Source organism: Cibotium barometz, chromosome 9 (genome assembly GCF_041138505.1).
Source record: "Cibotium barometz isolate CiBa-2024 chromosome 9, ASM4113850v1, whole genome shotgun sequence".
Lineage (NCBI taxonomy): Eukaryota > Viridiplantae > Streptophyta > Polypodiopsida > Cyatheales > Cibotiaceae > Cibotium > Cibotium barometz.
The window spans coordinates 53,149,735-53,163,808 of record NC_141054.1 but is presented as its reverse complement, the minus strand read 5'-3'; the positions used below and the strand labels follow the sequence as shown (position 1 = coordinate 53,163,808).

Sequence of the window (14,074 nt, the reverse complement as noted above, 5' to 3'; positions counted from 1 at the left end):
TGCTTGGAAAGTTTGGTCATGAGTCAGAGCATGTTTGGGTTAGTAATTAGCGCCTAAGGCGGATTTTTCAAGTCTCTTGATGCTTAAGAGGCCATGGATATTGGAGGCCTTGCCCATACTATCATACCCAAACATCCTCCGATGGGAACCAAACTTTGCAAGCATGTGGGGGGGGACCACCCCCACATGCTTAAAAAGTTTGGTCACGAAGCATGTTTGGATTGGTAATTAGCGCCCAGTGCAGATTTTTCAAGTCTGTTGGTGCTTACCAGGGCAATGGAAACTCCGGGCATTCCCCATACCATCGTACCCAAACATGCTCCGAGGGAAGCAAACTGTGCAAGCATGTGGGGGGGACCCACCCCCACATGCTTGCAAAGTTTAGCTATAATCGGAGCATGTTTGGATTGCTAATTAGTGCCCAGTGTGGATTTTTCAAGTCTCTTGGTGCTTAAAAGGCCATGAAAAATCCGGGTCTTCCTCATACCATCATACCCAAACATGCTCCGATGGGAACCAAACTTTGCAAGCATGTGGGTGGGGAGGAGGGAGGGGCACCCCGACCTGCTTGCAAAGTTTGGTCACAATCGGAGCATGTTTGGATCGGTAATTAGCGCCCAGTGCGGATTTTTCAAGTCTCCAAACATGCTCTAATGGAGACCAAACTTTGCAAGCATGTGGGGGTGGGCCCCGGGGACCAAACTTTGCAAGCATGTGGGGGGGCCCACCCCACACGCTTGCAAAGTTTGGTCACAACAATCAGAGCATGTTTGGATTAGTAATTAGCGCCCAATGTGGATTTTCAAGTCTCTTGGTGCTTATTAAGAGGCCATGGAAAATCAAGGCCTTCCCCATACCATCGTACCACCTAAACATGCTTCGATGGGGACCAACCTTTGCAAGCATGTAGAGGGACCCACCCCCACATGCTTGCAAAGTTTGCGGAGCATGTTTGGATTGGTAATTAGCGCCCAGTGCGGATTTTTCAAGTCTCTTGGTGCTTAAGAGGCCATGGAAAATCCGAGCCTTCCCCATACCATCGTACCAAAACATGCTCCGATGGGGACCAAACTTTCCAAGCATGTGGGGGGGACCCACCCCCGCATTCTTGCAAAGTTTGGTCACAATCGGAGCATGTTAGGGTTAGTAATTAGCGCCTAGTGTGGATTTTTCAAGTCTCTTGGTGCTTAAGAGGCCATGGAAAATCCAGGCCTTCCCCATACCATCGTACCCAAACATGCTCCAATGGGAACCAAACTTTGCAAGCATGTGGGGAGGCCCACCCCCACATGCTTGCAAAGTTTGGTTCTCGTCGGAGCATGTTTGGGTTAGTATTTAGCGCCTAGAGCGAATTTTTTAAGTCTCTTGATGCTCAAGAGACCATGGAAATTCGAGGCCTTCCCAATACCATCGTAGCCAAACATGCTCCAATGGGAAACCAAACTTTGCAAGCATGTAAAGAGGCCCACCCCCACTTGCTTGCAAAGTTTGGTCACAATCGAAGCATGTTTGGATTGGTAATTAGCGCCCAGTGCTGATTTTTTAAGTCTCTAGGTGCTTAAGAGGCCATGGAAAATCCGGGCCTTCCCCATACCATCGTACCCAAACATACTCCAATGTTGGGGACCAAACTTTGCAAGCATGTCGAGGGGGACCCACCCCCACATACTTACAAAGTTTGGTCATAATCGGAGCATGTTTAGATTGGTAATAAGCGCCCAGTGAGGATTTTTCAAGTCTCTTGGTGCTTAAAGGCCATGGAAAATCTGGGCCTTCCCCATACTATCGTACCTAAACATGCTCCGATGGTTGGGGAACCAAACTTTGCAAGTATGTGGAGGGGGGACCCACCCCCACATGCTTGCAAAGTTTGGTCACAATCGGAGCATGTTTGGATTGGTAATTAGTGCCGAGTGCAGATTTTTCAAGTCTCTTGGGGTGCTTAAGAGGCCATGGAAAATCCGGATCTTCCCGATACCATCGTACCCAAACGTGCTCTGATGGTGGGAACCAAACTTCTCAAGCATGTGGGAGTGGGCCCCAGGGACCAAACTTTGCAAGCACGTGGGAGGGCCTACTCCCACATGCTTGCAAAGTTTGGTCACAATCCGAGCATGTTTGGATTGATAATTAGCACCCAGTGCAGTTTTTTCAAGTCTCTTGGTGCTTAAGAGGCCACGAAAAATCCGAGCCTTCTCCATACCATCGTACCCAAACATGCTTCTATGGGAACCAAACTTTTCAAGCATGTGGGGAGGACCCACCCTCACATGCTTGCAAAGTTTTGTCACAATTGAAGCATGTTTGGATTGGTAATTAGCGCCCAGTGCAGATTTTTCAAGTCTCTTGGTGCTTAGGAGGCCATGGAGAATCCGGGTCTTCCCCATACCATCGTACCCAAACATGCTCCGATGATGGGGACCAAACATTGCAAGCATCTCTCTTTCTCTCATGAGCTACCCTTTTCCTCTTTTCTTGAACTTGGTGGATGGGGGGAAGTCTAGTCCTGAAGTTTACCAAGCCTAGATTTCCAAACCTAACTAGGATTGGTTTTAGTTTTAGACTTGAAAAGGGCAGAGTGGACACAATATGGGAATTTTCACTTGGGAGGATTAAAAATGGACCTTCCCATACTCAAATTAAGTCAATTTTTTCAATAAATTCATGGCAACAAGCATATTGTTCCCTATAGTTTTTAGATTGAAAGATTCAATATTTTTTTCTAGAATTAAATTACAATTGCTTTAATGGACCTCTCACAGTCTCATAACAAATTTTCCAAAGTAAATCTACAAAAATCCAACCGTTAGATTTGTAATTTTACCTTATACCCACATTCATCACTAGATCCATATAATTTGAGCATTTTAAATGGTAGATGTGGTGGGAGCACAAAATAGCATGTTTTTTAACAATTCTAATGCCTTTTAAATAATATAAAAAATAGTAGAACACATAAAAAATTACTCGATAAATCAAGTTAAGCTCTATGTTATTTGATATGCAAAGTGAGAACATCATGAGTAATAATGTAAAAGTTATAGGCAATTTACTCACATTCATTGTACCTGTCTAAACCTCCGACAAGGCTTGTATACAATTTTGGTTCCCAAAGAAAAGGAGATTTGCAATTATTGGATATTTGATCAAATTATAGTTTTAGGCGTCCAACTTTGCATATGATGTTTCATTAGAAAACCTTGAAGTGAAACTCCTTGCCTAACTAGGAGAGATTGACTATTCTTCTTGAAAAAATGCTTGTTTTCAAGCTAAAGCCAAGGGCGCCCACTACATGAAACTAGATAACCTCATCTTGCAACCACCCATATGTGCTCAAAAGAACACAAATTTGCTCACGTAAAGTGTAGTGAAAATGGCACTAAAATGCCTCAACATATTGTTGTTATGACGAATAGGAGAAAAAAATAGAGTCATAGCTCGCATGAAATTAATGTACTTCATTGCAAAGGAAAACTTAGCAATCATGAAGTATGAAAATTTATGCAATTCAATCTATGCATTGGAAGTGGATGTAATGCCATGCAGAAAGAATTGTTCTTTCTACACCAACATGATGGAGAGTAGAGTTTGTATTTTCTATCTCTAAATACTTGGAAGATTTATAACTTCAGTAACTCTTAAGCAAGTTCTTTTTATGGCATCATGGTGGATGAGATAACTGATAGAGCACTAGAAAAGCATCTTATTGTTTATGTATCATTCTTATCTAGGAATGGAAGAGGCATGTAGAACATCATGGAAATTGTAAAGTTAGTCATGGTTGATAATGGGTGCGCCCAAACAAATTCAATGCAATCATGGATGTGCTAAATGAAAAAGTAATTGAGTTGCAATGCTTAGTGGGTATATATCCACAGATGGTGACAGTTCTATGCTTGGTTGTCATGATGGATTGGTTGCAAAGTTGACACTTGTAATTCCTCATCTCATTAGTATGCATTATGTAACACATAGAGAATCTCTAATAGTTCTTAATGCATCAAGATTTGTACCTACCTTTTCACATGTTGATAAGATTGCTAACAAGATTTACTCATGGATTGATGCATCTAGTTTGAGGCACAAAGATTTTCAACACCTTCGTGAAATGAATATTCAAATTTTGGAGGTTTTACAAATACATGATGTGAGATGGTTAGCTAGAAGAAGTTTCATGGTTAGATTGGTAAAATTGATGCCAACTATCTTGAGACTTTGGAAGGAAAGACTTCTACTTGGTATGACAAATATACAAGGTTTTGTTTTGTATCTACATGTTTACTGATGTATTACATGACTTGGATATAAGAAGATGTTTTGGATATAATATCTTTCTCCACATGTATTAAAGTAACTTTGTCATCACTGTGAGGAGGAAATTTTTGCAAGAGAAATTTGCTAAAGACATATTGTACTTGAAAGGCTTCATAGAAGAAACTCGCAATAAACAATGACACACTACGACATACTAATAAAGGCAAGGAATATACACATACACTTTTGTACTTAAGCATTCTTGGCAAAGATAAGAAAGGTATTTCATTAGACATTGAGGGAGAAAATATTGATGCATGTGATTTTGGCTAAAGCTTTTATGCAGAAGGTCATGGATTGCATTAATGATAAGTTTCCAGAGATCTACTTCTTCAATACAACCAAATTGTTTAGTCCTCAATATTACCTGCATGCCTTAAAACAAAGGGAGGAGAGAACATCTCTTTGGTTGAATAAACTATTGGAGAAATTTTGAGATCATGTGGTGGATGCTCAAGGATGCAAAAATGAGTTGAATACGTTTGTGGATACTATGTAATTAGGATATGAAGGCATGGCTTTGAAGGATGGATGATGGCATGTATTTTCTTGTACTTCACATTGGCATGGAACATTTCCAAACTTGATGAAGTTATGGCAAGTCGTTCTAGTTCTTCCCATTTTAACTATTCCTTGTAAGACGAGCTTCTCCAACAAATTATTATCAAAGATGTTCAGTGTCAATCTTGAAAGTTGATACTTTAGAAGCACTAATGAGAGTCTCATTACTTGGACCCAAATTGGTAAGTATTGATTATGAGAAAGTCTATGAAAATTGGAAGCTTGTAAAAGCAAGACGAATATGTGATTTGTAAACTTATTTGTCAAGATATATATTTTGTGAGAGAGACAATTATGTGTTGTTTATCGTTACTCTTTACTTTAAGAAGTTGTATTTTAGGATTCTCTTCTTTATGTTATTTTTAAATTCATGTCAAAGTATCTAAGAGCCAAGGACGAAAAAAAATGAAGCCTTAAATTGATAGGAAAGTTGCATACTGAATCCCTTAAATCCCTTTAACTTAGACATCTGTATACAACTTAAATGTCAATTTAAGACTTCATTTTTTTCACCCTTTGCCCTTGGATGCTTTAACATGAATTTAAAAATAACATAAAGAAAAGAATCCTAAAATATAACATTTTAAGGTAAAGAACACATAATGGTATCTCTCACAAAATATTTATCTTATCAAATAAGTTTACAAATCACGTATCCGTCTTGCTTTTACAAGCTCTCTTCTCTGAATCAATACTTGCCAATTCAAGTCCAAGTAATGAGACCCTCATTAGTGCTTCTAAAGTACAAACTTTCAAGCATTGATAACGAACATCTTTGATAATAATTTGTTTGAAAAAGTTTTTTCACAAGGAATAGATGAATAGATAAAATGGAAAGAATTAGAACAACTTCCTTCATCAAGTTTGGAAATGTTCCATGCCAATGTGAAGTACAAGAAAATACCTGTCGTGCATCCTTAAATGCCATACCTTCACATCCCAAGTACATAGTATACACAAATGTATCCAACTCATTTTTGCATCTTTAAGTATCCACCACATGACTTAAAAATTTCTCCAATATTCTTTTCAACCAAAGAGAGGTTCTTTCCTCCTTTTGTTTTAAGACATGCGGATAATATTGAGAACTAAACAATTTGATTGCATTGAAAAAGTAAATGTCTAGAAACCTATCATTAATGAAATCCACAATTTTTTGTACAAAAGCTTTAGCCAAAATCACACATGCATTAGTATTTCCTCCCTCACTATCTAATTAAATACTTTTCTTATCTTTACCTAGAATGCTTACGTACAAAGTGTATGCGTATTTTTCTTATCTTCATCATTAGTATGTCACAGTGTGTCATTGTTGTTGCGAGTTTCTTCTGTGTGAAGCCTTTCAAGTACAATGTGTCTTTAGTAAATTCGTCTTGTTAAATTTTTCTCCTCATCAGTGATGACAAAGTTACTTTAATACATGGGGAGAAAGATGTTATATCTAAAACATCTTCTTAGAACTTTTTGTTTAATATATCCGAGTCATGTAATATATCAACAAACATGTAGATACAAAATAAAACTTTGTATATCAGCAATTTATCATATCAAGTAGAAGCTCCTTCCTTCCAAAATCCCAAGATAGTTGGTATCAATTTTACCAATCTAACCATGACACTTCTTCTAGCTAACCATCTCACATCATGTATTTGTAAAACCTCCAAAATTTGAATATTCATTCCACGAAGAAGGTGTTGAAAATCTTTGTAAATTAGAGTTATGTTCTCTCATAACTACAATGCTTTATCAACTTGCATAAAGATTGTTTTAAGATGAGATTGAGTAAGTCATATAATAACATATTAAAACACATGTGAAGTACAAATTTCTTTTTTTAAACTTATGACAAATATCATTTTAAAATCATATTTTCAAGTTCAAATTATTGACTTCAAAAGATAAGTACTTACCAATTACTTATAACAAACACCATTTTCAAGTTCAAAATATTGCTTTCAAAAAGATAAGTTAAGTACTTACTTGTTTTAAGAGATCTCTTTTTTAGACTCTTCCAAGGTAGAGCTTGCTTTTACTTGCTTCAACTTCCGATGAGCAACACCAATGTCTTAAACCTACAAGAACCCAAACAACGTGAACTAAGTTGTGCTACAAGCCTACATGTAAGAATGAATAGTATACATAACTTGCTTTTACTTGCTTCAGCTTGGAATGAGCAACACCAATGTCTTGACCTACAAGCACCCAAACAACGTGAACTAAGTTGTGCTACAAGCCTACATGTAAGTATGAAGAGTATACATAACTCAAAAAATTAAACATGTAAGTATGAAGAGTATACATAACTCAAAAAATTAAACACTACCTACAAGCCTACATGTAAGTATGAAGAGTATACATAACTCAAAAAATTAAACACTACCTATAGTTTAACATTGGGAGAAAATGGAATATTACTAAAATAAAATATAATTCTATCAAGAAAAAATGAGTGTGGGTAATATCCTATGTCAATAAATTAACTCTACTTAGTGTCCATATATGGAATGCTTAACCCCCTCATTAGCATGCCGATTATTTATTTATTAACGCTTTTAACCCCCTTGCACAACAGCCTGCTTCGTCTAATCGTGAAACTCTAGGGTACGGAAATCACAAAATGTCATTAATCAGATAATCGTACATCCAGTCGTTTAACCAAAGCACACGTTGACGTTGCCATTAAGCACCGTAGTCAAAATATTTATACTCGTAGAGTCAATCACACAAGCAAAACGTTACTACATTGAGACAGCATCGTTGCCAGGTTGGCGAATCACGATAGAGTTAATTACCAATGGCGAACGTTACTATACAGATAATGCACGCAATGCGCATCGTGGAGAGGGGTTGGCGATAGAGTTAATTACCGATGCTCTTGCCTGTTGTGTTGGCCAGTCTCCAGGCCTGAAGTGTAGTACTAGTGTGGAGTCTTGGACTCTGACTGATAGTCCGTCATGGCGTCACCCGTGGATCGCCCGATGCCTGGAGAGTCGAGACTGATAATAATACATTAATAACAGGAGATCAAACATGTTACAAGTTACAACTTACGCCAGCCGCCACTGCCAAATGACTCTACAGCGTTAATTTTACCTCCACAGGGTGTTGCGGCTTGCCTGCTGCCTGCTAGTGGTGCCGCTGCTGCTCGTGGTGCATGCAGCTTTGCTGGTGTTGCTAGTAGCTACTGCTCCAGCATTGGCTCCTCAGCGGCCAGCCTCTCCCTCCACTGCTGCCCCCCTGGTGGCTGAAGTCTAACTCGGTAGTATAGCCTGAGGTATGAGGTAGTGAGGCCCGAGGGGGATGCGCACCTGCGCAACACTCTGAACAAAGACCTTAAGGCCTAGAGCTTAGAGGATATGCAGGCTGGTTGGCAAGCGGGCAGCAGTGAGTGAGATACTGAGGGAGGTGCTTGGGAGGTTGGAGGATTTAAAGGAGAAGCTTGAAGGGCGGGCCAAGAGTTAGGCGGCCAAGTTGGCGCCAAAAATTCAATCCCCCACCGCCTTGGGCCTGCCATTCGAATCTATTTTTTTAGATATTTGTAACGTCTGAATATTACATATTATATATTTTATGTATAAGTAATACAGGGGAGATTACAAAACCTGATGGGGCAAAAGCTGAGGCTCCACACCAAAGATGCTCTAAAATTGCCAGGACACACAGCATGGAGCGAAGCCACCTTCCCTTTGAAGCTATGATGAAGGTGCCATAACAATGGAGTAGAATACACTAACATTAAGGAGGAAGCAGATGAAAAGGCGTGTAGAGCGGTGGCAGTGATGCTCCAAGTCAAGCCAGTAGACCGATATAACAGAATTGAGCTGCATAAATTGCACAAGATACATGAGGAGCAGCCGGATGACTGGGCATAATATCATGTCCACAAAGATCTGGATGCCCACGCCTCTAAAGTCTGCAACCTCTATGATCTCCTTACCTAGGTGCTTAGCCACATAGGCCAAGTTCCACTGCTCAAAGAACCCCAAATCCAAGCAGAAGAACCACGGGTGAAGGAGGTGCCTTCCTTTGATGCTAACTTGGCCAAGGAAACAATAGCTGCAGAGAATCAAGTACTGCTCAAAGACACCAAAACATTAGTCACCCAGCTGCAATCCTGCTCGCCCTAATGCAAAACAAGTGATTAAGAAGGAATTAAACCCAAAAACCACTAACCCCGCCTTCTCTTGTACTTCACCTCGTAGAGCTTGAAGTAGGCTTTGGTTTTCTTGGCCTTCGTAAATGCCTGCAATGAGGGTACCCCTGCAACTTTCAGGCTAAAACCTGGGCGAAGCTTTGGTAAATTAATTGGGTTTCATCACTGCAACCTTTGGTAAATTCAAAGGTGTCATTTGAAGCCCAAAAAGGTCATTGAAGCCCATTTTGGGCTTCAATTTTAAGCAGTGCCGGTGATGTCTTCCACACTGGTCTCCTGTAGTGGACTCTGCTCGTGGAGCGACACCTTGTTTGAGGATCCTTTTAAATTATAACCTTGTGGCTCCGTGAGTTGTTGTACTCAGCATGAAGTTAGTGAGATGATGAAAAGATGGTCAACAGTGTAACAGTGTGAGCATTCAATTTAGGTATGTGAAAGGTGTTGTGAATATTGGAGTTGTTCACGCGTGAACTTCTGAGGTTATTCACGTGTGACTATTAAAGAAATTCACGGGACTAGTCATGGTTGAGGCTTGAGCTCTTGGAAGTATTGGGGATGCTCAAGCAACATGTGGACCATGAGTAAATGAGAATTCTTAAAACCGTGACTATCTAGGAATTTCACGACGTGAACTTTGTAAAATCTTAAATTAGGATAAAAATGCTTTGTAAAGCTCAGTAGGGTTACTCAGTTGTTCTCAAGTTTTTTTTTTTTGACAATTTATGAGGTAATATATATAATTAAAATTGGTCCTTTAAAAGAAATTTCAAAAGTTTGGTAGACTTAAGAGTTCAAAAGTGTCAAAGGTTGCAATCCCAGAGCAAGTTCCATCTCTTTTTTCAGCTCCAATTTACATTCCAGATTTTATTGCAATACAACACATTGGCATCCCCATTTCTCATTAATGAATATATATCTCTAGTTCTACCATCCTTGAGTTTGACACCATTGAGCCAAGCCCAATCTTTAATCCAAACTAAGGTATCAGTAGTAGCAGTAGAGCATAACTCCCTTTGAAGCAACTCCAAAACCTGAGCCATCAGATCTCTTTCCTTCCTAACTAGCTGATATTCCAAAGATAAATGATCCACATCTTTCCACCCTACCAAATCCCTATCCCAACAGTCAACCATATGCCTAATGCCTTTATTGTTGAGACTCTTTGCAACATATATATCAAGTAGGGCTAAAAGGGGATTAAATTTATGAGTCCACCATATACCCAAACTGACCATAGAATTGCATGTTACTCTGCCTCCTCCATCCCAAACCACCATGGTACCCAAACTATCCTTCCGACATTTGCATAGCATTTTGCAAAGAGCTGAGCTGGTGATCTTAAGAGGAGCACATGAGCTGGTGATCTTAAGAGGAGCACATGAAAAGAGTTGGTCCTTTTAAAAAAAATTATGAGGTAATATATATAATTAAAATTGGTCCTTTAAAAAAAATTTCAAAAGTTCGGTAGACTTAAGAGTTCAAAAGTGTCAAAGGTTGCAATCCCAGCAAGTTCCATCTCTTTTTTCAGCTCCAATTTACATTCCAGATTTTATTGCAATACAACACATTGGCATCCCCATTTCTCATTAATGAATATATATCTCTAGTTCTACCATCCTTGAGTTTGACACCATTGAGCCAAGCCCAATCTTTAATCCAAACTAAGGTATCAGTAGCAGTAGAGCATAACTCCCTTTGAAGCAACTCCAAAACCTGAGCCATCAGATCTCTTTCCTTCTCTAACTAGTAGCTGATATTCCAAAGATAACTGATCCATATCTTTCCACCCTACCAAATCCCTATCCCAACAGTCAACCATATGCCTAGAATGCCTTTATTGTTGAGACTCTTTGCAACATATAAATCAAGTAGGACTAAAGGGGGATTAAATTTATGAGTCCACCATATACCCAAACTGACCATAGAATTGCATGTTACTCTGCCTCCTCCATCCCAGACCATGATACCCAAACTGTCCTTGCGACATTTGCATAGCATTTTGCAAAGAGCTGAGCTGGTGATCTTAAGAGGAGCACATGAAAAGAGTTTATCCTTCCAGTTTAGATTCCCCCATTGACCTTTAGCCTTAACATCAGAGAGCTCCACCAGTTCCCTCATCATTAGTGCCCAAGTGATGTTCTAAGATAAACATCTAGGGAGCATCAGAGTATTTCTCACACAATACAGTGAGTGGGCATATGAATAATACCAATGTCCCCTTCCTTTTTAGGAACTGAAAGTTTGTCCCATGCAAGCCAAGCAGATACTTTTTTTTTCCCATTACCATTTCTCCAAAGAAAATCTCTAATAGGGCCTTTGATTTTCTTCCAGTGACACTTCCCAATATTCAACACAGGGCACAAAAACATAACATAGGCATTCAGTACCGTATTGCAAATATCAACTCTGCTATGAAAGGGGACTCTGATGCCTTCCCACTTTTTCAATTTGTCCAGAAACCTATTTATAGCCCACATTACCAGTTGTTTATTAGTAACCCCAATACCAAAAGGTATACCAAGCAGTCTGACAATTTGGCCCTTCTGCACCACCTCACAGCCCCAACTTTGCATGTCAAAATCATTATCCTCAGTCAGGCTTATAGTCCTGGATTTTAGAATGTTGCATTTAGAACTAGAGGCATTGGCAAACTCCTGCACTATCTCTAAGGCCAAACTCACATTATTGTTCTCAGCCCTTAGAAACTATAAAGAATCATCAGCAAAAAATTGTATAACTAATTTTTCACTATACTTGAGATTTAACCTAGTAATATTCCCTTCAATGCATGCTGATTCTAGAGAACTTATTAAAGGGTGGGAGGCAATAGCAAACAGCAAGGGTGCTAATGGTGGATAGCCTTGTCTAACTGATCTGTTAATTTCAAACCCCCTACCACTCTTCCATTAAGCAATACTTTAGAGTATCCTCCCCAGGATAAAGTGTAAATGCATGTTGCCATTTTGGTCCCAAAACCCAATTTTTCCATCACTAGCTACAAATGACCAATGAATCCTGTCATATGCTTTCTCTAAATCCAATTGCAACATGATGCATTTCTACTGAGTTTTAATAGCCACATCCCTTCCCAACAACGCTGCAAAAATGTTATCATATTGTGCTTTAATAAAACCATATTGTTTTCTGGAAACAACATCTTGCAGCACATGGGTGATTCTAAGAGCAATCACTTTGGCCAAAATTTTATACATCACTATTAACAAGGTAATAGGCCTCCAATGACCAAACTTGTTGCAAGCAATTTGTTTTGGGATGAGCTTTACAAGCCCTTCTTTAAAACCCTTATCCCAAAGCCTTGAATTGAAGGCTTTCTTACAAATATCACCCACCACCTCTTTCAAGGAAGGCCAAAAGGCTATAAAGAACTCTGTAGATAGGCCATCCAACCCGGGGCTTCCTCCCTCCCTAGCTTTATAAAGCAAGGCACACCAGCATTCATCCACCTCAATGTCTCTTTCTATTCATCTAGCTTTATCTAAGTCCACCATTTGTTTCAGTAGAGCCAACAGCCTATCTTCAGCTTGAAACATCCTCAAAGAACAATCCTCCTTCAAACTAAGGGTATATCCCAAAAATTTCACCCAAAGCCAGTGTGTTCATATCATTCAAAGGGGTACCATCTTCATCGAGAATGCTTCCCACAATCTCACTATCACTCTTCTTCTTTGGAAGTTTAAATAGCCTATTGTATGGTTTCCTTTTGTTGTTTAATTGATTCCATTTGGCCCGATTCTCATGTTCTCTATAACATCTCATGTTCTCTATAACATCTATTCTCCTCCTCCTTAATACTAGCCTAGCACTTAAAATACAAAGTTGTATATCAGCAACATCCAACCCTATGGTTTGTCTCTTCACCACCACAAGTTCCTCTAACAAGGTAGCCCACTTCCTTCTCTCTCCTTTCCTTTCCTCAGCCCTCAATTTACCCACAGCTCTGATAATCCCTTGCATTTCATTGGCAAACTGCCTCCAAGAGCCATCAGCCCTCTTTCTCCTTTTAAGTTTTCTAATTGCTTCTTTTGTATATGCCACAAAGAATGGGTCCTTTAGGAGCAAATTATTCACGCATCTCGGGCAAAGTACCTCGATCGTCATATTGCCATCAATTAAAACACGACACGTGCCTCCCAAGCCTAAAGCAACATATCTCGAACGAGATACCAACTAATGCCACGTTAGCAAGTCTGGGTTTCCAGTCATCATCCATTTCACCAGTACAAGTGATCGCCACCACACTATCTTGATCGAGATATTCATGCCACTTGGATCCACATCAATGCCACGTTGTATCCCCCTAGACACACCGCTCAAATGTACATTTAGCATATTTGACCAGCCCATCTCCACCGTCCACATATCTCGAATAAGATATTGAAATAAAATCTCAAACATTGAAATACCTCGTTCGAGATATAGAGATGCAATCTCATCCGTCCACATATCTCGTTCGAGGTATAGAGATGAAATCAAGACCGTTTAAAAACCTCGACCGAGGTTCATCTACAAAATCCGACCCGTCCATTCACGCACATTTGAAGATGCGATCCCAGTCGTTTAAATATCTCGATTGAGGTATTAAATGAATCTCGACCGTCAAACATACCTCAATCGTGGTAATGACTTAAAACCTAAGCCATCCATGTACCTCGAACAAGATACTAAATTTAAATCTCTGCCGGTCGATCCTTCATCAACCCTAAAATTAAGTGCGTATCTTGGCCGTTTGTCTCACTAACCCTATATAATCTGGAGTGTACATCTTACAAACCCTAAAGTGCATGATACCATCGAACCTTGTTCGAGGTTATAAAACCGGAAAAGTTTTTTTTTTGCCTCATTGTCAAAAGTCGTTTTCACTCTCCTTACTCTCTTGATTTGGATTAGCATTAGTGGGTCCATTAGCATTGTTTTATAGCTTCATTAGTGCTACTTAGCACTAAGCATTGGACCTTTCACATTGGACCTTTGTGTTAGGCTTAGGTTTTAGAATGGAGTCACGCGAGGAGGGCCGCTCGTCTATTG

At 39.6% G+C, this 14,074-nt stretch overlaps 1 long non-coding RNA gene across 1 annotated transcript; it reads right to left on the bottom strand.

Annotated features, from left to right (window-relative positions):
• Window positions 1-6,381: 6,381 nt before the first annotated feature.
• Window positions 6,382-8,382, bottom strand: LOC147635700 (uncharacterized). The gene is made up of 2 exons (XR_015266596.1): window positions 7,969-8,382; window positions 6,382-7,871 (listed from the first exon to the last, which is right to left on the bottom strand). It is a non-coding gene; the product is annotated as an uncharacterized LOC147635700 (long non-coding RNA).
• Between the last annotated feature and the right edge of the window lie 5,692 nt (window positions 8,383-14,074).